Here is a 21,837-nt window from a genome sequence, read left to right on the forward strand (position 1 = left end):
GTTCTCAAACTGGATGGCTAAATTCAATCTACGACAAAACAGTTTGAGTTCAGTGATGGTGTCAACTAAGTTAAATTTCATAGTAGGTATGAATTTCATCCCCTTGGAAAATAGCTTGTAAAAATCTTCAGGTATGTCAAAATTAGTATAATTGAATACTTTGAAGCCCTTGTGTGAAGAAATAATATTGTTTTTCTTGCCCCCCAACAATTCCAAGTCCTCCCTTTCCACCTCTGGCTGTTCAGTTACTGACTCGGTCTGTTCCTTTTCTACTCCAAATTCTGACTGTCCTTCTTCAACAATTGTGTCTAACTGTTTGTTGTCCCTAGAGATATTTTTCTGATCATTGTAGGTATCCTGAATGGGAGTGGTTATGTGAATTGTTTCGTGCTCAAAAACATCTTGAACTGCTATCTCTTTCTCCTGTTCCATGCTGAGCCCATGTTTTTTGAAGGAGGAATAACTCTGTCTGTGTATATCCCTCTTTCACTAACACCTTCTTCGAATCTATGGTGTCCACTCTTTTCTCTTTCTTTGTCTTGTCTAGCCTTGGGCCAAATATATGCTCTGTTAAGAGAGTATTGATCCAAGTCCCTGACAATTTTCCTCCCTTTTCTATTGTGAATGTCACGTGCCTTCTGGTCAGCTTGTGTATATTGTTTCTCATATAATGCAATCCATTGAGTGAAAGATTCATCAGTTACAATGTCCTGGTTAAGTGTTTCTACATCCTGAATTAATAATGATATTTTTTCATCATTTTTCTTAATTAATAATTCCATGTATTCAAAGCCGAAACTGTCAAATAATAAATTAAATTCATTCATGGTAACTGAATTTAAATCAACCCCTAATGGTATTTTAAAAAATCTAATACCCTTTGGTACAATTTTCAAAATAATACATTTGGTAAAATATGCATTTTCTATTTTTAGATTCTTTATAGATAAAAGCTTTTTACCCAATAAAAATATTTTGTCCTTAATAATTCCTGAATTTCCTTTTTTATAAAGATCAACCACACTATCAATTCTCTTAAATTCATCTAGCTTGTCATATTTCATAAAATCATAGTTGTCCTTTAAAAAACACTCTAAATGTTCACTGACAGTAGCACCCATATGTTTATTTTTACTACAGTAATTGTCAAGGTGGAAAGGGAGGACTTGGAATTGTTGGGGTGTAAGAAAAACAATATCATTTCTTCATACAAGGGCTTCAAAGTATTCAATTACACAAATTTTGACATACCTGAAGATTTTTACAAGCTATTTTCCAAGGGGATGAAATTCATACCTACTATGAAATTTAACTTAGTTGACACCATCACTGAACTCAAACTGTTTTGTTGTAGATTGAATTTAGCCATCCAGTTTGAGAACAGTGAAATTTACCATAACCATGGGGATATTGCCAACACAGGGAAAAGTCATATTCTTAAAAAGAAGAGCACCTATATACCCACCAGCAATCCGATTTATAGGAAGTTTTGAAAAGATGGTAAGCCAAGACATCTATACTTTTTACAGAACAGACAGGATTAACAAAAAGAAATGCAAAGAGAGGGATGACAACCTGAATACAGGTGAGCGAGCATGTTTGGACATTTTGAGTAATAATCAACAAGTGAGGGTCATGAAACCCGACAAAGGGGGAGGTGTAGTCCTTTTCAACAAATTTGACTACATTAAAGAAATATATGATATTTTATATGAATCTGGCAAATATGCAGCCATTTCTCTGAATGAAATAAACATTGGATACAAACGTATAGAACTTGCCTTAGAAGAATATTATATTGATCACAGAATAACTGAAGAGACTTATCAATTTCTGAAAGTGGGATATCCTACTTTAGCCACCATTGTAGGTATCCCAAAAATACACAAAAACCTACAGAAACCCCCATTTAGACCCATTATATCGGGAAGCAAATCCAAAACCTTCCCCATAGGAGTAGCAATAGATAGATGGGTCAAGCCGGTTTACAACAATGTACCACATTTGATTAAGGATTCTTGGGTGTTTCTGAGTTCACTCACCCCCCAAATTTGGAATAAGGGACTCATTTTTGTCACCATAGATGTGATAGATCTCTTTTCAAGTATTCCGAAGGAGGTTGGACTTGAATATTTTTGCAACAGTCTAAGAAAATACTCTACTTTTGAGTGGGACAGGATAAATCTCATTACTGACATGGTGGGATTAGTTCTGGACCACAACTACATTTATTATGAAAATTAATTTTTCAAACAAACCACAGGAGTTGCTATGGGGGCTTCATGTGCTCCAATATTTGCGAATTTGGTTATGTTAGAGTGGGAGACTGAATATGTGTTTAAATGTGAACATTTTAAATATATCAAGTTCTACACAAGATTTTTGGATGATATATTTGTATTATGGGATGGTCCTGTTGATTCAATAGGAAAGTTCATTGAGTATCTTAACCATACTACAGATTTTTTAAAGTTTACATTCAACTATAGTGACAAAGGTATTTCGTATTTGGACACATATATAGAACATGGAGATCTTGGTTTCACATCTCGCATACACAGAAAAGACACGTTTTCGAATGATTATTTGGAGTTTAGTAGCAATCATCCCAAACATGTGTTTAAAAACATATTTAAGGGTCAGTGCGTACGAGCGGCTCGAATGTCCTCTACAAAGGAAATAATGTTAAATGAGGTGCATTGTATCGAGCTAATGTTCAGAGACAGAGGATATCCGGTACATTTATTGAGAGATGTAGCCGGGTATATCAGCTCTGAATGGGAAGGAAAATATAAACCTATATTAGGAAATCCCATCGTTCAAAAGATGGATGTAAAAAAGGACCAATTTCATAGGGTATGTGTGTTAATGTACTCTCCTGTAGTAAAATACATTGAGAATATTATTATCCAACATTGGAAACTGATTACTATGGATGAAAAAATAGTACAGAAATTAGGCACATTCCCAAAATTCGTTTACAAAACAGGACCTAACTTGAAAAGGATGATTGAAGTTAACATGCAAAATGATGGATATAAGAAAAAAGCTACGGTCAAATGTGGTGCATGTAAACAATGTAGATACATCAATGAAAAAGAAGAAATTAAATTAAAAAATGTAAATGGGACATATATTAAGGGAAGAGCAGGTAATTGTAATACGAAATTTGTGGTATACTTAGCTACGTGTGAGGTATGTCCTGCATTCTACATAGGGAAAACGGAGAGACAGTTGAAACGTCGTATATACGACCATATGTACTGTATAAAAAAGAAAGACAAAAAGAATGCCCTATGTAGACACATAGTATCGAAAGGTGAGACACATAGTTTTAAGTTTACCATTATAGACCAGGTTGTTATAACCACTAGAGGGGGTAATATTAAGGACGAGTTAGCTAAAAAGGAGAGTAAATGGCAAATGTTTACGGACGCAGTGAGGTCACCAGGGATAAATGATTTCATCAGTATTAAGCCTTTTTTAAGTTTAGCATAGTTTTTACAACCTCACATTAGAATTCCGATATCATATGTTTATTATACTACTTTTACACCATGTTTTTGTTTTTTAAAAATATGATGAATTTTAGGTGTGATAGTTATTTATGTTAGAATTCATATTATGTGTGTGTTTTATAACGCTGTTTTAGCACATGTATGTGGTTTTGTATTTTTACAATTAATAATTAATATAAAATTAAATTAATAGATTATATATTGAATTATATTACACATTATTCAACATGCTAGGGAAGTTTTATTTAATTTAATCAACATGATCAGTGTGTCTTTAAATTTTAAATTGGAATAAAAGTTTTGGCCAAATTGGAATATATAAGTGTAGGGAATAAAATGGTGGTTCTGAAGAAATCTGTGATTGACAGATGAAAGCGCTCAACCATTGTTCATTTGAAACTGTTTTTACTTTTTTATCATTTTATCATTGTACTATCGAGGAATTATTTATTAAATGGTGAAAGTGTGACCTGTTCCAGCTGGGATATCGTTTGTGCCATCCTGTACCTATACAAGAAATACCTACAGAGGACATGCAATACATCAAGGGTGAAATGCTTTTTGTCAATGTGGCACACTGGTCTCCATGTGACTGTCGCTTTATAGTTGTTGTAATAGCACACTGCTATTTGTTTGGCACTGTTGATTTGACATATTATTAGGGGGGTAGCCCCTAGGGTGACACACTACATTAGACTTTAGTGTTAGGTGTATGATCATACAGCAGTATCTATCATGGCACACATGGGAATAGCTGACTATTGCTAGTATATTAGTTGTATATACCTGTTTAGTATGTTTGCACACTGTGGAATATTACATGTGTGATCAAGCAATGGATACTTCCAGCCATTCTGGTCTTGCAGTATCTTTACATAGTATACTTCCATGTATGTGATCTTGACATGTGTTCCGATTCTGTTTTCTTTCAGAAAACATGTACCCAAGATGCTGTGCACCTTTCATGGATTTGGAGAATGATATTAATGAGGTTAAAAGTGATTCCAATAGCTTCTTTCAAAAATAAGGGCATGAATATAAGCTACTTTATTAATTGCATCTTCATGTAAAGCTTTTTTATTTGTTTAATTGCCATAACTACCTGCTATGTGCAAACTCTTTTTTTCTCTTCTCCACATTTGTCTCTCTTTCTCCCTAAAGTACCCTGCTCCCAATTGTGCTGTTTCTGATATAGTCTCTAAGAACTTACCTACCTGGTGACAAAGGACCCTATCAAAATACCTGCAGTCTCATCTAACAGCCTAATTTTCCCTGCACCCTCTCTCAAGGAAGCAGGAAAGTGTGTGGTTGTCCTGCTTGTAAAGCTGACTACTGTCTACTATTGCTTCAGAGGTTCTAAAGTATGCTATGAGCCTGAACAGCCAGCAGCCTTTACCCCCCTCCTATCTACCCTGTATCCAACAAACCTCTTCTACTTTATAATAACCCCCTTTACTAGCTATCACTCCTTCCCTAGCTCTAAATCAGCTAGCTCCCTTACATACCTGCAATACTAGATCTGCCCACTAGGTGGCATCCTTATCCCATCCTATATCTCCTGCTTATCCCTCTGTATTTCTTCTGTAATTACACTACATCTCTTAAGTCCTAGACCTGCTCTTATTTTCTCACTTACCCTTTACTTCAACTGTTTACACCCACCTGTTTTTTTTCTCATAGACTTTTGTTTTATCTCTGATCTTTCCCACTCCTGACTTGCCTAACTTTCCTTCAGTTAATAGCATTGCTGATAGTTTCTTCTCTAGCTTCTCCTTCACTTGTCTCTACCCGCTCCATTCACCCTGCGTGCTCAATCCGCTCCCCTACCCTACCACCAAATCCCTCCCACCCCCCAGGGGTCCTACTCTTATACCATCTAACTACACCCTGTTCCTCTTCCACCAATCCCAAACCCTTCACTACTGGCCACTTTACTCCAATTCCCTCTTTTCACTTACCACTCCCTATCTCTCCCACCACACCCTCCACCTATTCTTTTCCACATATAGTATACCTATGAGCCTATAACAGCAACCTAACAACTTACCCTTCCAGATGTATAAGCTACCCACCCCAGCCCTCTTACAGAGGTTACTCATACTTACACTTCTACCACCTCTAACTTTAGCTTACCTGCTAAACTCCTATGAACACCCATTATATCCATACCTTCTCTACCTCAATAAACTAACTCTCCTTCTCTATCTATTTTCACTAACCATGTTAACATAACATCTACACCCAGCTATCTACTAGCAAAATACCATAGGATAGCCCATATTAGATATGACTCTCCCAATCCCAGAAAATCTCTACCTCTATATAGTAAATTCCCAAATGCTAGACTTCAAATACTACTCTTCTCTTTAAAAGATGGAGACATTCACCCAAACCCAGGCCCAACAACTGCTACTACGACTCAAATCCTCAACCCCAACCCCTCTACTATCCATTCCCTTATCAAATCACCTAAATCACTCTTATTAGCTCACCTCAACATACATAGCATTAATAACAAAGTTGCACAACTCCATGCTCTCTTGGAAGTGTACTCCTTTGACATTCTTTGTTTAACAGAAACTTGGTTAAAACCTGTTACTAAAGACAATGAAGTCATCCCACCCAGTTATAATATTTTGCGACTTGACCGTGCAACCAAAAAGGGTGGCGGTGTAGCTATCCTATTTAAATCTGGGTTACAGATTACTACCTACGACTATAAACCACCGCAAGACTCCAACGCTGAAATTCTTATTATCAAGCTTCAACTTAACACATTCAAATCCATCTATATTATCTGTATCTATCTTCCTCCTGGTAATAACATTGCCACCATAGAAACTATCCTTTGTTGGTTATCCCAAATTTTACCCCAAGACACCATAATCCTAGGTGATTTTAACATTGATTGGAAGTGTTGTAGCAGTAGCCACCCTACTAGCCATATTAACCTTTTTTTTTTTTCTCAAACCATTACCTCCCCTACCAGGATAAACAAGCCTAATAAGAAAGAAAGTACCTTAGATTGCATTCTCACAAATAATCATCCCCAGCCATATGAAGCTGGAACCCTCCCTGATTATGTAAATGACCACTCACTAACCTACATCATCAGGCTTAAATCCAATCTACCTAATCCAACCATATCTAGGACAATTAGAACCAAGAAAAACTTCAACCCCGATCTCTTCCAGAGAGAACTAAGAGCATGTAACTGGTCTCCCTTAAAATACCTCACACTAGAGGAAGCTGTTAATTACTTTAATTCTAACTTCATAGCCATACTAGACCACCATGCACCAACCCGCTCTATTAGAATGAGAACCAAATCTGTCCCATGGCTTTCAAAAGAAACCAGGCAAAAAATCCATCTCAAAAATAAATACTGGAATAAATCTTGTTTAACTAAAACCCAGTAGACCAACAAAACTTCAGACAGCTGAGAAATTAAACTAAAAAAGCTATACTGTTTGACAAAAGAAACTACTACCTACAATTCCAGCAGACTCACCATAATAAACCACAAAAGATCTGAGTGAGTATTAAATACACCCATGTCAATCCATCACACCAAACCCACAAGGCATAGACCAGGAGAATCCCAAGCAGACTGCTAATGCCTTTAATACCTTTTTCACTGAGGCCATTCAAACTCTTGCCAGTCAGTTATCTACTCAGAACTTAACTATATCCAACTCTAACTCTAACCCATCCCCTCCATTTCTCTTCCAACCAGTCCCAACAACATATATTCTTACCATTATCCAAAAACTGAAACAGTGCACTCCTTCAGCAGACCAAGTACCCACTGAATATCTACAAAAGGCAGCCAAATCCATCGCCTATCCCATTTCCATTCTCATCAATAGAACCATCAGTGAAGGACACATTCCTAAAATCTGGAAAGTATCCCATATTATCCCCCTTCACAAGGGTGGGAACTCTACTGAACTCTCCAATTACCGTCCCATAGCCTACTTTCTCCCTTAGCAAAGATCATGGAAAAATGCATCCACAGACAATTGCTAGACCACCTAATCTAAAATAACTTACTTTCAAACTCTCAACATGGTTTCAGACCTTCCCATAGCACTACTACTGCCCTCCTTTCCTTTACTGACTGTATTAACAAAAACCGTAACCTCAATATGCTTTCCACTGCACTGTTTATAGATCTGTCTAAGGCATTCGGTATGATAAATCACTAGATACTTATAAATATCCTCAAATTCCTGTCACTAGATGCACTAGCTATAAAATGGTTCCAGTCCTACTTAGATAACAGACAACAGGCTGTATTTTGGCATAACATTGGATCTACCCATCTGCCCGTTAACATTGGTGTTTCTCAAGGGTCCATATTAGGACCTCTCCTGCTTTCTATATTTATCAACGACCTTCATCTAACAATCCCCCAAGCTACATGCATACAATATGCAGATGATTCCACACTTATATGCTCAGCCACATCTATATCTGAACTTTACTCCCTTACCCAATATGTGTTTAACACAGTTGAACAATGGTTTACACAGCACTGTCTCCATCTGAACCCCAACAAAACGAAACTCTTCCTTTTTACTCCTACTTGTAAGTCCCTCCCAATAGACTTCACAGTAACATCCAGTAATGGTACTCTCATATCCCCAAATCCAACTACCAAACTACTAGGTATCAGCATAGATAACAACCTTAACTTCAACACCCATATTAACAATACTCTAAAATCTGTTAATAGTAAACTAGGCTCTCTCTACAGGATCAAACTCTTCCTCTCTCCTGCAGCTAGAATAACTATTGCTCATACCCATCTAATTTCTACTCTACGCTATGCCTCACCCATATATACTAATCTCTCTAAAAACAACCTTAATAAAATGGAAAACTCCTACAATAACATAGCCAGATTTGCTACAGGTAACCCTTTCAGAACCCACCACTGTTTTAATCTAAAGCAGCTAGGATGGCTTGAATTACAAAATCAGCTTAAATTCCACCAACTGACCATTGCCCATAAAACCCTTTACCAACCTACCAATACCCATATACTATCTACCCTCATTACCCCCTACAACAATCTAAAGACCTTATGATCATCACATAAACTTCTTGTAAATATTTGTAAATCAAACAACAGGGCTGGGGATTCTCTTTCCTCTAATACTGTTGGAAAATCTTGAAACCTTCTTCCTAACAAACTTTCCTCTCTTCCCTCTGTATCACTCTTTAAAACCAAATTGAAACTTTTCTTTAGAAGACACTGATTGTGCCCCTGCACTAAACCTGACTGATCAACTAGCTCTTCTTACTTGGTTCAACCTACCCTCCTCTTCTCAGTAATCAAGTTCCTTTTTTTAATAACAACTTACCTTGTCCTTCTGTACTATTACTTACATCTTCAGAATCTCATTAAGGAGACTATTACTAATATATTGTATAATTTCAGCTCCTACTTTTTCTCTCTGACTACTTGTACACTAATATATTGTAGAATTCAGCTACCATCTTTTTCTTTATGATGTATTGCAACTACATTTTGTATTGTACTAATTATATCTGTATATTTTGCACTATGTTATGAACGAATGACCTCTTTGATTATTCTCTGTACTGCACCTGCAATGTTCATTGTATACAATAATTTTTGTATATGTGATTTTGTTTGTTTCCTCGGAGCTTATCTCCCTGGGCCTCTACTGAAAATGGACATATATCCAGTTAGACTAGCCCGGTCAACAAATGTAAAATAAATAAAAATAAATAAATAAATATTATACATGAAGGCCTCCAGCAACACCATGAACTCCTACTGTTCAGGGGGAGGCAAAACAGGGAACAGCGGGGAGCATTGTGGACTGACTTTGTCCGTGACGTGAATGCCACGAGTCATCAGAGCAGGACATAAGAGCATGATCAACACTGTGCAATGGACAAGATCAATGCTGCACACAGAAGAGCAGCATATTTACCCATGGATCATGGCATCACCAGTGGAGGGCCTGCAGAGGAACAACCACTCTCAGCCACGGAGGAATTCCTGGTGAACCTAGGCACACATGACAGGTCCCTGACATCCATCACACCATACATCGTGGATGTGGGTGCTACAGTTTCCATGATGGAGGAGTATGCAAGTAAGCTTAGTTTGATCACCATTGCAATACAGCAGCATTCAGTGTGTCAAGGTGTACATACTCTTACTTAGGTGTCAGCTCTCTGTTCTTTGTGATGAGAAAGGTTTAACTGCAGTTTGACTCGAGCTCAGATGTTGACAAATATAACAATTAACACAGTAGCTACTGTAAATGTGAAATATATGGATGTATTACCTTGTTGTTGTGCAACATATGGTAGTACTGACATTACCTTTCCCTCAACTTTTCACAGATCCAGATCCATCAAGTATCGGACAAGGCCATGGTCCTGCTCCTGGTAAGCACAACACTGTTTTGTTATAGATGTAGATTTACAGCAATGTATTCCCTAAACTGTTATCCCAGGCCTACTGCTTGGATTGCTGTACTGTAAACATGATTGCCAACTGCAAAGATATTTTCTGATTGTACACGTTAGATTCATACCTATGACTTGTAGGTGTGAGCACGCTGATAGATGTGATATTATTGTAAGGACATTACAGACTGTCATATGTGTCAACTGTGCAGAGTCTTCACAAATGTCAACAGTGTAACTTATTGTTATTGATGATATTGCTGTGGAAACAGCTTTTATTTACAAGTAACTAAAGCTGTTTGTGGGAAAAGTAATGTCCTCTTGTCCTACTATATGAGGTTGGGGTTTCAGCTGGTCTGTAATAGTGCCAACAGTGTATATAGCTATACATATATTACAACATGGTACTGCAGAGCATATTAATGTAGGTATTAATGTACTGCTTTTTCCTTTATTATCGCAGATGACCAGGGGGGTTGGTCTCTGTCCCCTACACAACCTGGTGTCAGTGTCTCTTTAGACTCTGACGATGATGGTGGCCATGGTGAGGCACAGGTGGGAGTTTCAGGGGCTGAATTTGTCCCAGAGGTTGACATCCCTCTTCCACCCTCATTGTCACTGCACACAGTCAGTGTGCCTACACATACCCAGTCCCCAGAGGCCACAGATATTGGACAATCGGTGGGTGGGTACATTGAACAGGAAAGTGTGGTAACTATGGCTCCGGTGAGTGTAAACACTGGTCATATCCAGAGAACTGGTGAGGTTCCACACAGGCAGATTGATAGGGGTGCATGTAGGATGCCTTCTGTCCTTCCACCACCTGTTGCAGGTATCACATCATGGTTCACTGTGCATATGTTTTGAGCCATCATGGGGGCACAGGCACATTCTGAAAAGAACTCCAGATGTATGCTCAATGTTATGGATGCAGCACAGTTTGATATATGTGACTGCCTCCATTGCATTGGTGACACCTTGTATCGGTTCACTGAGGCAGTGGAAAGAGGGTGGGCTGAGACAGTGTCTGTCTTGGAACACACAGTATCTGTGCTTGAACGTGTGGTTAAAGTTGAGTGTCAGCTTTGTGGATGTACGTCAGCAACCTCAACTGTTGACAGTCCACGTGGCTTTGCACAATCCTGCTCCCGTAGTGGCAGTACATCCAGTGCTGCAAACAGGAGTGTGCTGTCCACACCAAGACATGGTAGGCCATGGCCTCATTGTCCTGGGCACTCCTGTGGAGGACACAGCTCCAGAAGACACCAGCCATCATCAGGTACTAGCACCACTTTCGACCTTGGGCATGGATGTGCCATTGCAACTCCTGGAAGAGCCAGTTCCCATGTTTGGGCCGGGAGACGGTGAACTGTCAGCTCTACCATGCATGGTTCAAAGCTGTCCAACATACACACATATATTGCTAGCACTGAGCTTGACTGTGTACACACACACACACACACACACACACACACACACACACACACACACACACACACACACACACACACACACACACACAGATGCACACACACTCTCACACATCAATGTCAAATGCAGGTCACCTAGAGACACACACAGCACATTTCCATGGTCCATCTTATCTGCTTACCTTCCTGACTCACACACATGCTGTCAACCTTTTGGGTCAGCCTAGGCCTTTTACACTGCCACACAATGCCCTATGCAAGCGATAATACCTGTGCCACATCCCTGTCATCCCTGGCATTGATGCTGAGAAGTGAAGCTGTGTGCCTGATGCACATGGTAATTATATAAATTAATATGCACTTGTGTAAAGCATTGTTGTTTTGCTATGCCACTTGTAATGGTTACTGACAAATATTTTATGCTGGTCCAAGTGCAAAAAAACAGCTTTATCAAATCCAGAAATCGTTGTATGTGGATTTAATAAAGCTGCTTTTTTGCACCTGGACCATTTAGACCATTTCTTTTGGCTTGAATAAGCATTCTGCAACTTCAGTGGGGATTTCAGCTGCCCAGCTTAGCTTTTAATTTTTTGAGCAAGTATTTCTTTGTTTTTTTCTGTTTTTTCAAAATGTCTGATACCCTTGATAAGTGTCACCAGGGTTTTGGGAGCTAACAAATCTACAAGCTGTGGTGCTGGAGATGACCCATCTACAAATTCCAGTACAGACATTTGTCCAACAACAGCTATGATTGTCTTGTTATGCATCCCATGGTGTAACCTGAACATGATGTGTGTCACAGCAGATGTGTACTTCACATGCATGGGGGGGCCTGTTACATATGGTGGATACTGCCTGTGTTACATACCTGTCTCTCCAGCATGTACTATTTATACCCCATTGATGGTGTAGATGGGTAGAACATGTAAGACATGTGTTAGCCCTGTCATGGATACATGGGAGCTACACAGTGGGATCTGAAACCCTGTATGGTAGCCATACACATCCTCTCCAAAGCATTTATGAGATAGACTACACATATGGTCATGACACAGACTCCATAGGACATGTTACCTGCAATGTGTATTGATGTACCATGAAACCTGTGTGACAGCTACAGTTGTAAGGGATGCTTATGTAATGACATAGCAAAGGTGCCATTGTACATAATGATAGGTGTGATGAGTGCCACATTCAGTTTAGCAGTGACAGTCTTGTAGTTACATCACAGACTTTTCTGTTTAGATTGTACAACATTAAATGCATCAACACATCTTACCAACCAGTGACAGACAAAGGTTACATTACTCTCTGTGTCCATAAGTCCATGAGTAATGGCTCAACTGTGTGTGGTGTGCAGACACTACTATATTTTCCAGGGGTGGATGACTTTCCAAAGGATAGTATTGTGCAGTCATTGTCATTTAGTATTTGTCAGTGGCTCAGACAACAACTAAATGTGTGTCTCAAACCATCCTGGATAATTGTTGGTTCTGTGTGGGCCTCAGTGACTGCTCCTGATATGCAATCACCTGTTAATGCAGTCAGTCAAAGGGCACTGACAGTGGCTGTGACTACAGAGAGGAAATGGCTAGAAGAATTATGCCATCAATGATAAATGGGGAAATCCATTGGTGACTGGTGTCATTGCAACGTAGGTCATTCAATGCTATCTTCCCAGATTATGACTGTCAGACACTTGCCTAGCCACCAACTGATGTAACACTCTCTAGATAACCTACACAGTTTCCAGCAAAGCCTGCTGGCTCAATATTGTCAAACACCTTGTCAGGCCATCATAGGTAGAGTGAGTAATATTCCCATAATCCATAGTGTAACACTCAATGGGGTCTACCAGTTAGAGTCTGTAGGCATGATTTGGCCTTGAGCATAACAGTGTGTGATACAGAATCAGTAGGTGCATGACAGTGTTACTGCTTGTATCCATGCTAACTCGTTTCATGGCATTTCATGTCACATGAGTCAGAGATCTGGGGACACTGCTTGGCACTACATGCTAGCTGTCCTTTGTGCAACTAAGTATTGCAGTTGCTTCAAGCATGTTCCAAGAAGAGAGTCATCCAAGGTGCCAGTAGAGAGCCCAGGTAAACATATGGGAAGTGTCATATGTTTACACTTTGAAGGCATGGTGGGGGTTTTACACAGGTATTCTGCAGTTGGGACACTACCCAAATAGTGTGTACTGGAAGGACATAATTGTCTTGTAAAGACTGTGTTAAGCATGTGAGTCCATGAAATTGCCATTTGCTAGTAACTACTATTGCTGGTTTCATTGACACCACTGCCACATAGGATATCATGCTCTGATATGTTTTCTGTCATCACATGCAAAATGTTACTATGAAGCCCATGATGACAAGCAGAGCACAGCTTGTTTGTTCATCCACGTAACTGTCCCACATCATAAAAGGTTCTGTAGTCTTCACATACCCTTTTCCAGGCAGATGCCTTGATTAGCAACCTGGGCAATCAGTTGGATTGTGCATGTGTTATGCTGTCTGTTCCAGGGTTGGTGGTATGTCAGTAGGGAACTGACAAGATTGGGATTAGTAGCACTGCTGTAGCTCCACAATATAATGTACAATGTCCATTGACATAAATGTCAAGTCTTACTGTAACAATCAACTCACTGGCGGTAAGCCATCGTAGGTGACAATTTCACAGCTAGTCATGCATCATGTCCTTCAACAGAATACCGGTGGATATCTGCATGACATGGCTGTGAGGCCTACTGCAGCAGACTGACCAACATTGGCCAATGTCTGTCCACCTACCACATGTCGTAGGCATATCATACTGTACAGTTATGTACCCAAAACATATCTGTGTTCCCACATCATGGCACACAACATCCAGTGTGCTGTCTAGTCACTTGACACTCATCATACACTTGCAAGGCCAATGTAATGTCAGAAAAGTTGAACAAGTCATCTATGCATGCACTGGCATCCACATTTTTACTGCAAGGTGTGCCTACAAACACTGTATATCAGGCTGTCAACCCTAAGGGTGTGATAGCATGATTTTACCTTAACAGGACCTGGTGCTAAGATGTTGGGGGTGTCCGCACCCCTCTATTCCTATGACACACAAACACAGCATGCGACAGATGTGAGTGCATTTCAAACCTTGCTGCCATGATGTCTCCAACAGCAGTCATTGCATATCACAATGAGCATTATGCCAACATGCACAGCTCAAATCCTGCACCACCTACACCCACATCATACACATGCGTGTGTGCAGCTCCTTACCAGACACATTGCCAAACAGATACCTGAGAAAATCCTGAATCTGCAGTGCACAGTCATGTGCCAGTCTCTCACTGGTCAAGCACCTGAGGCAAAATACAAAATCACACCTCTTAGTCAGAGGAGATTACATTGTGAGACAGATTGATATCTGTGTCAAGTGGCTACATATGGGAACGATCACAGATAGCTGTATGTGGGTTGACTCAATATGCCTTAACACACATTGCTACAAATCAAGGGATATCAGGTAACATAATGTTGACATGATAGTTCATGCAGGTGTGTATGATTAAGGGCATACAGTATGTCACCAGCCTGCATGCAGACGCATGACTGTGCCTAGCCAGTCTGCGTCTCTCACGGGTATATGCATACCTTTCAGCTGCAGTTGACCCTCATTTAGGATGATGGCTCCATACACACAGAAAGTGATGGAAGTCAATAATTGCCATAACATGTGCTTTCATTGTCAGGGGATCTACTACATGTCTGTGGTTGGAAGAGTGGCTTAATGGCTAAGGTGTTTGCCATACAAATACAAGGTGCAGGGTTTGAGTCTCACAAGGATAATTGGCTAGGCTTAAAATAGCTCACAAGGGCAGTCAGCTTAGTACTAAACTATGAATCTATGAACCTATGAACATCAACGTGATGGTGTTCATCTCTCAACCCGGGGATTTGGAGTACCGGCCATGGCTACTGACACTCCCACAATGCATCTTAGATGCACTGTTCTGGGATAAGTTGACAATGAGAACACCATCTTTAAACAAGATCATGGTTATGCTGCTACTCGGTGATTATGGCAACACTGAACCCCACTCTGTGGAATGTATCCCACCCTGGATTATGCAGACATGTGTGCAGTCAAGGACATCTGGATCAAGGCTGTGGATAGCACCACAGCAATACCAGACTACATGTCCATCCACATCTTCACACCTCACAATGACAGTGTTCAAGGAAATGCAGGTGGTGTAAACATACTCATTAAGGATAGATATGCTTCCAGATTTTGTGAAACACTGTGATTTCCTGGAGACACTGCATGTGCCATTCAGTACTGGAAGGACAAATAATCAAGTAATAGCCAGCTACAGGAGCAGCTCATAGGTTCATAGGTTGGTACTAGGCTATCGGCCCTAGGGTCTATACAAGCCTAGCCATAACAATTCCCTGGCTATTTCTTCCCACACTATTTACTTCCCTGGACTCCTGTCTAGCAGGGCAACTGATGTGCTCCCTTGGGTGAATTTCCTTTCTCCCATCCAATCATCAAGGTTCCTTTTGAAGAGTGCCAAAGAGGCGCTCTGCTTGACATGTATGGGCAGTCTATTCCAGAGTCTGGGGAGTCTCTGGGTCAGGAACCTATCCCTCCAGCATGTTTTGTTTATTGTGATGACAAGGTTTAGATCCCTGGAGCATGTGGCTCTGAGGGATTGGGATTTCTTTAAGTGTAGCATGTCCAATAGCTCTGGGTTTGACATGGCCTTGTATGTTAAGCAGAGATTGCCTCAGAGTAGACAATATGTGACAGAGTATAGCTGGAGTTTTTAAGGCAGTCAGCATAGGGCATCTGCTTTAGGCCTCCATTAGCTCCATGAATCCAGACACTCATTGTGCATATTTGTATGTATGTGTGTCTTTCAAGATATATCATTACACCATGGTGTGTCGTGGCATTAATGACCACCAGCTGTGTTACCAAAAGGTTAGTCTACATCCTTAACTACAATGCCCTAGAGCAGTGTTGTGGTATTGCTCCAAGGGGAACCAACGTATTGCATCATGTATTTACCAATACGGGTGGTGACCACTGTAGGCCCCCAATGTGAGATCCTTCCTGGTGGAATCTGACCACAGATCAGTGCCATTAAAACTACCAGCACTAGCCTCTCTTGCAGACAATACAGACATATATTTCATCAAAGCCATTTATTACCTCCAGTGGGATGGTTTACATAGCTTGTTTGCAACTCCCCCTTTTGATAGGACAGGCAAGTATGCAGTGCTCTACACCCATGCATTATACCAGCAGCATTACAACTGCATAAACTTGGTTGTGCTTGACAGGAGGAACACAGGCTTCTCATGGCACAGCAAACCGACCTGGTGGACAACTGCAGTTATCAGGCTGTACAATAAGAGGTGGACATTGCTGTGTGACAGTTGTGGTGAGGCTGCCCCCCCTCCAAAATGGAGGCACAACCTCTTCTACTAAAACAAGCACATAGTGTTGTTGTGATGTTGTGTAGACACAGTAAGTGACAAAATTAGCAACCCATACAAAGCAGAACCACAATGTACAGTGTAGTTACATGTGTAACCTCAAAGGACAGACCCAGATTGTCTGTGATCTCATACATAATTAAGCCACATAGAATGGGTCTGTACTCATGGTTAACCTGTAGTCCCACATGGTCTGTGTCAACTTCACTCCCCTGTCCCCACCACATGTGACACATGACATTCCTACAGCCTGTCTCATAACTTCCATATCTACAGAGCAGGTTGTAAATGGCCTCTCTATGGAGGATACACTGCGTCTATTGGACATGCTAACATCCCAGGCTGCATCCTTTGGTATGGATTACTAACACCATTGGGAGCACCTTGTAATCATACTGAAACCACTGACTGAACCCCAGCTCACTGAACACCGGCAGCTGTTATACCCTTGTACAGAGGTGATGCATGCACTGACCACCAGAACTATAGACCTCTTTGCCTGAGTATCCCTATCTGTATGGCCATTGGGGCAATCATCATGGAGCTGATCAGCACACATATATGTGGTATACACACAGTTGACTGTACACAACTTGGACGTCTGACAGGGAAACCATGACTGTTAAATGTGGCAGACATTTCCGAGGCAGTCACCGAGGACCTGAGTGAGGGGACATCAGGGCATAGAACCACCTGGACTGAGTGAAGCTGTCTGACTATATCCCCCACTTTGGCATCATCTACAAAACATCCACATAGGCATCCATGGTACTATCATTGTAGGGGTTACTTAGTGGCTCATTGCTAGCAGACATACTCAACATAGGGAAATCTGTCTCCATTAGCTGGTCTGTAAGCAGCCATGTTCAATGGGCTTAGTCCTTGGTCCTCTACTGCTTGGAATTTATTCAACCATGATACAAGTGAATACTGAATGTCTGTGGCTAACAATGTTGGTTGATGCCAGCAAACTGTGAGCACACATGGAGTCTGTGAGTTATGTCAATATCAAGAGGGTATCGATGAACAAATGCCTGTTGACATAGTAATGGCCATAAATTCCATGCAAATATATGTGTAGTATCAGTTCTATCAGTAACACCTATATACCTGGTAAGTAGCACAGCAGTCGCAACATGTGATGTACATACTCAGGGGTGAAAGAACTGGGCACACAGACCTGGCTACACAGGTTGACATCTAATGTCCCTGTGATCCATATGTCTCCCCAGTGGTATGATGGGAATCATATGTCATAGCTGAGGGCACAATCACCCATAATTGACATAGTCATAAAATTTGTATACTCTTTTCTCAGCATGCCATCATCTGAGTGCAGTGGCCATTTGGTAATGGACCTTTCCAAGCAGTACTGGCCCTTGCACTCAACAGTATGATCCCTCAAAAGGGAACTTCACGTCTTCAGCATGTGTTCAATGGCGATTGTTTGAAATGAGTGTCACTGTAGCCTGTGGCATATAGACTTCTCAGAGGTAATCTCTGCCTTGTATATGGGGCAATGTGTGACCGTGCTTGATTGTAAATGCTGCATATCTGTAGGTGGCATAGTACATGGATTAATCACTCTAAGGATATTAACCTAGTATGTAACATTAGTAATACATGCTGGTGGGAGAGATTTGTCTAGTAGACTTTAACCCACCTTTGAAACAGAACTCTGGCTAATGGCAAGCAGAGCACCTCAATGCACCTCAGCACATGCCATCTGTATTATTGGCTGGGCAACCATCATTTCAGCACAGGGTTTTTGCCTGTATCCGTCTTGGACTGGGGCACTATGCGCTGATCATGTAACTAAGGGTATACAGTTGTCTATGATTGTGATGGCTGTATGGCCATTATGCTAGTGTAGTTCAAACATCCTATGGTTCCATAAGCTGATGTAAATTGCTCTAACAGCCACACAGGCAGACATGGCTACATTGAGGATAGCTCCACTTCCAATTACTGCTTACAGGACATGGCACAGCACAGACATAGGGCAAGTTGGCTGTATGTAGATTAGAACACTTACCTATGTAATGGTACACACTACATATCACAGTATATGATGCACGCAACACACCTCATGTCTGATAGTACTATTGGTTTAGGACATATGATGCTTGATGACATTATCAGGCCTAGAAGTGGTCAGGTATTTGAAGGGCCACATCATGTACTGAAAATGAAATTCTGCAAAACCCTACATCTTTCTATGTTACTGATGTGATCATATTTAGGCCATATGGACATACACACACTCACCAAGAGGCCTGGAGTGAGATTAGAACCTCTACCTATCTAGTCTTACACACTATAAATCACAATACTTATCGCACATACCATGGCTGATGTCTGCTTAATATGTGATTGCAGGCAAAAAACTTGTAGATTAAAACAAACTAGGCTTGGGTTGAACAGCATCTATAGCCTGCAGAGTGATATTGCTTCTTACTGTTATCTGCATCTAGTATTTGAGCAGTGAGATAACTATCATCTTACCTATGTGTCTACTGTTGTTGGTAAGGTCAAATGTGGCTGTTTGCACTTAGATGGGCAAGCCTGTGGGCAGGAACAATGTGCCCTGTCCATGCAGGCATAGACAAAATTATACATTACACCACCTGCTCACTTGTTACTGTCTATGTGGTGACATCTAGCAGGCACATGGGTCTGTAGATAAGTGCATTATGTACTGATGAGCCTTTACTTTTGATCCTTTGAGGAACATTGCTAATGTGTGATGTAGCAGCTTTACTCACCATTATTAGGGAATGTAGGACAATACAGCCATCCACACACATATTTCTGTATATAACAGGGATGTATGTATAAATGTAGCTGTGTGCACCTGATATGTATATGTGTTATGTACATATATGGGGAGAGACTGAGATGTACATACATATGTATATATATATATATATATATATATATATATATATATATATATATATATATATATATATTCACTTTATAATCTCAAAATACTGAAATCTCAGATTTCAGTATTTCGAGACTATAAAGCCAAAAATTCAAAATACCAAACCCCCAAAAGGGTGAAATTCAAAATCATGACTTTTAAATACACCCTCCACCACACAAACACACATACACCTTCTTCCCCACACTACAACAAACAAAACACATACAAACACAAAAACACAAACACACAAGCCTACCCTACATATAAGCATGGGGGCATGCCCCCTGCACCCCCATGTGGGAGGCTGAACATCCCCACACCCCCGCTACTTATATATATATATATATATATATATATATATATATATATATATATATATATATATATATATATATATATAAAATCTAAGAGGTTGCACTAAAAGACAAAGACATTAAACCCACCACTGCACACTCTACATTTCCCCCACACAAATACAAATCACATGCGTACAAACACCACCATTCTCAACACTTACATACTCACATTCTTACCTACATACCATAACCTACACCTACAAATTGACAACACACTGACATGCACTAAAATCCATACCCAAAAGCCTTAAAATATAAACACTTACCTGAATCTCCAGCTATCCATTAATACAGTGCACCACTGGAACCACTGATTCAACATTTCTGGGTTTGGCGCAACTTTTGATATTTAAGTCTTGAGATACTGAAATTTGAGATTTCAGTATTTCAAGAATGTGAAGTGCACCCATGTGTGTATGTATATATATATATATATATATATATATATATATATATATATATATATATATATATATATATATATATATATATATATATAGATATATATATAGAGAGAGAGAGAGAGAGAGAAAGAGCATAGAGATAGATATACTATGTATGTGAGAGAGAGAGATAGTGACAGACGGATATGTATACACATATGCATGTATGTATTTATAGACATATCTATAATCTATACATAACAATTTTGATCAAGGGGCAATGGGTTTACACTCAGTTAAAGTGTATGGGCATGCCCAGTGGGACTGTCAGTACTTATAAAGTGAATCCAGCCAACACCTACCTGCACTCCAGTCCAGGATTTTGTGACATCTGCTCTTGTTTCTGCAGTACTGCATTTCACTCAAAATGTCCATGGCATTCTCCAGTTGTCTGATGTAATAATATGTGACAGAGGTTCATAATGATACACCAGATACACCACACACAGACTGGCAGCCTGTGAAAATACCAACATAATAATACCTCACATGCAAAAGATGTGGATACTTGCAGACTTGAACAATCAACAGCATCACCCAGGCTAACTTACCTAGTCCACTGAGCCACCCAAGCTGCCAGACAGAAGGTAATCCTTCATCACACAATCAACAGCATATGTATGTACGTTGTTATTTCTCTGTCAAGTGAGAAATACAATGTGTGATCTGTGTCTATGTTACTGACGTGAAATTGCCTGGATTGCTGATATACGATTGATGACCTACAGTTAAAGTAGTTATATGGGAAAATTACTGTGTTGGGTGTGTGGGAACAACAGCACATGTTCTGCTGGGATACACAGTAGTCCAAATATCATGTGACCCCACTGTTTAACATCTCCCTTGACTGATGTAGTGCATATTCCAACCATGAGACCTAGTGAATATTAAGGAACACATACTAGTGGACTGGGTAACTGTAGTCCAATGTGGATGTTACTTGTGTCCAAATAGCCCATTATATTTTCTTGCATAAATGCAGCAGATCCATATATACATTACCATATTAATGTAATCCTTACACGTAGTGTGTAAGTTAGGGACATACCTCGCAAATGCAGCAGTTGACAGAACTATAGTTCAGGGCTGACTATGTCTGATGCAAGAAGTACACAGCCAATACATGGATAGGTACAAAATTACTGGGTTGCCTGATGTGAGTAGGAGTAAGGTGTCAGTCCCTAGGGCCTAGGTTGTCAGTGAG

Source organism: Protopterus annectens, chromosome 5.part1, assembly GCF_019279795.1.
Source record: "Protopterus annectens isolate FY-2018-M chromosome 5.part1, PAN1.0, whole genome shotgun sequence".
In the NCBI taxonomy this organism is placed as follows: Eukaryota; Metazoa; Chordata; order Ceratodontiformes; family Protopteridae; genus Protopterus; species Protopterus annectens.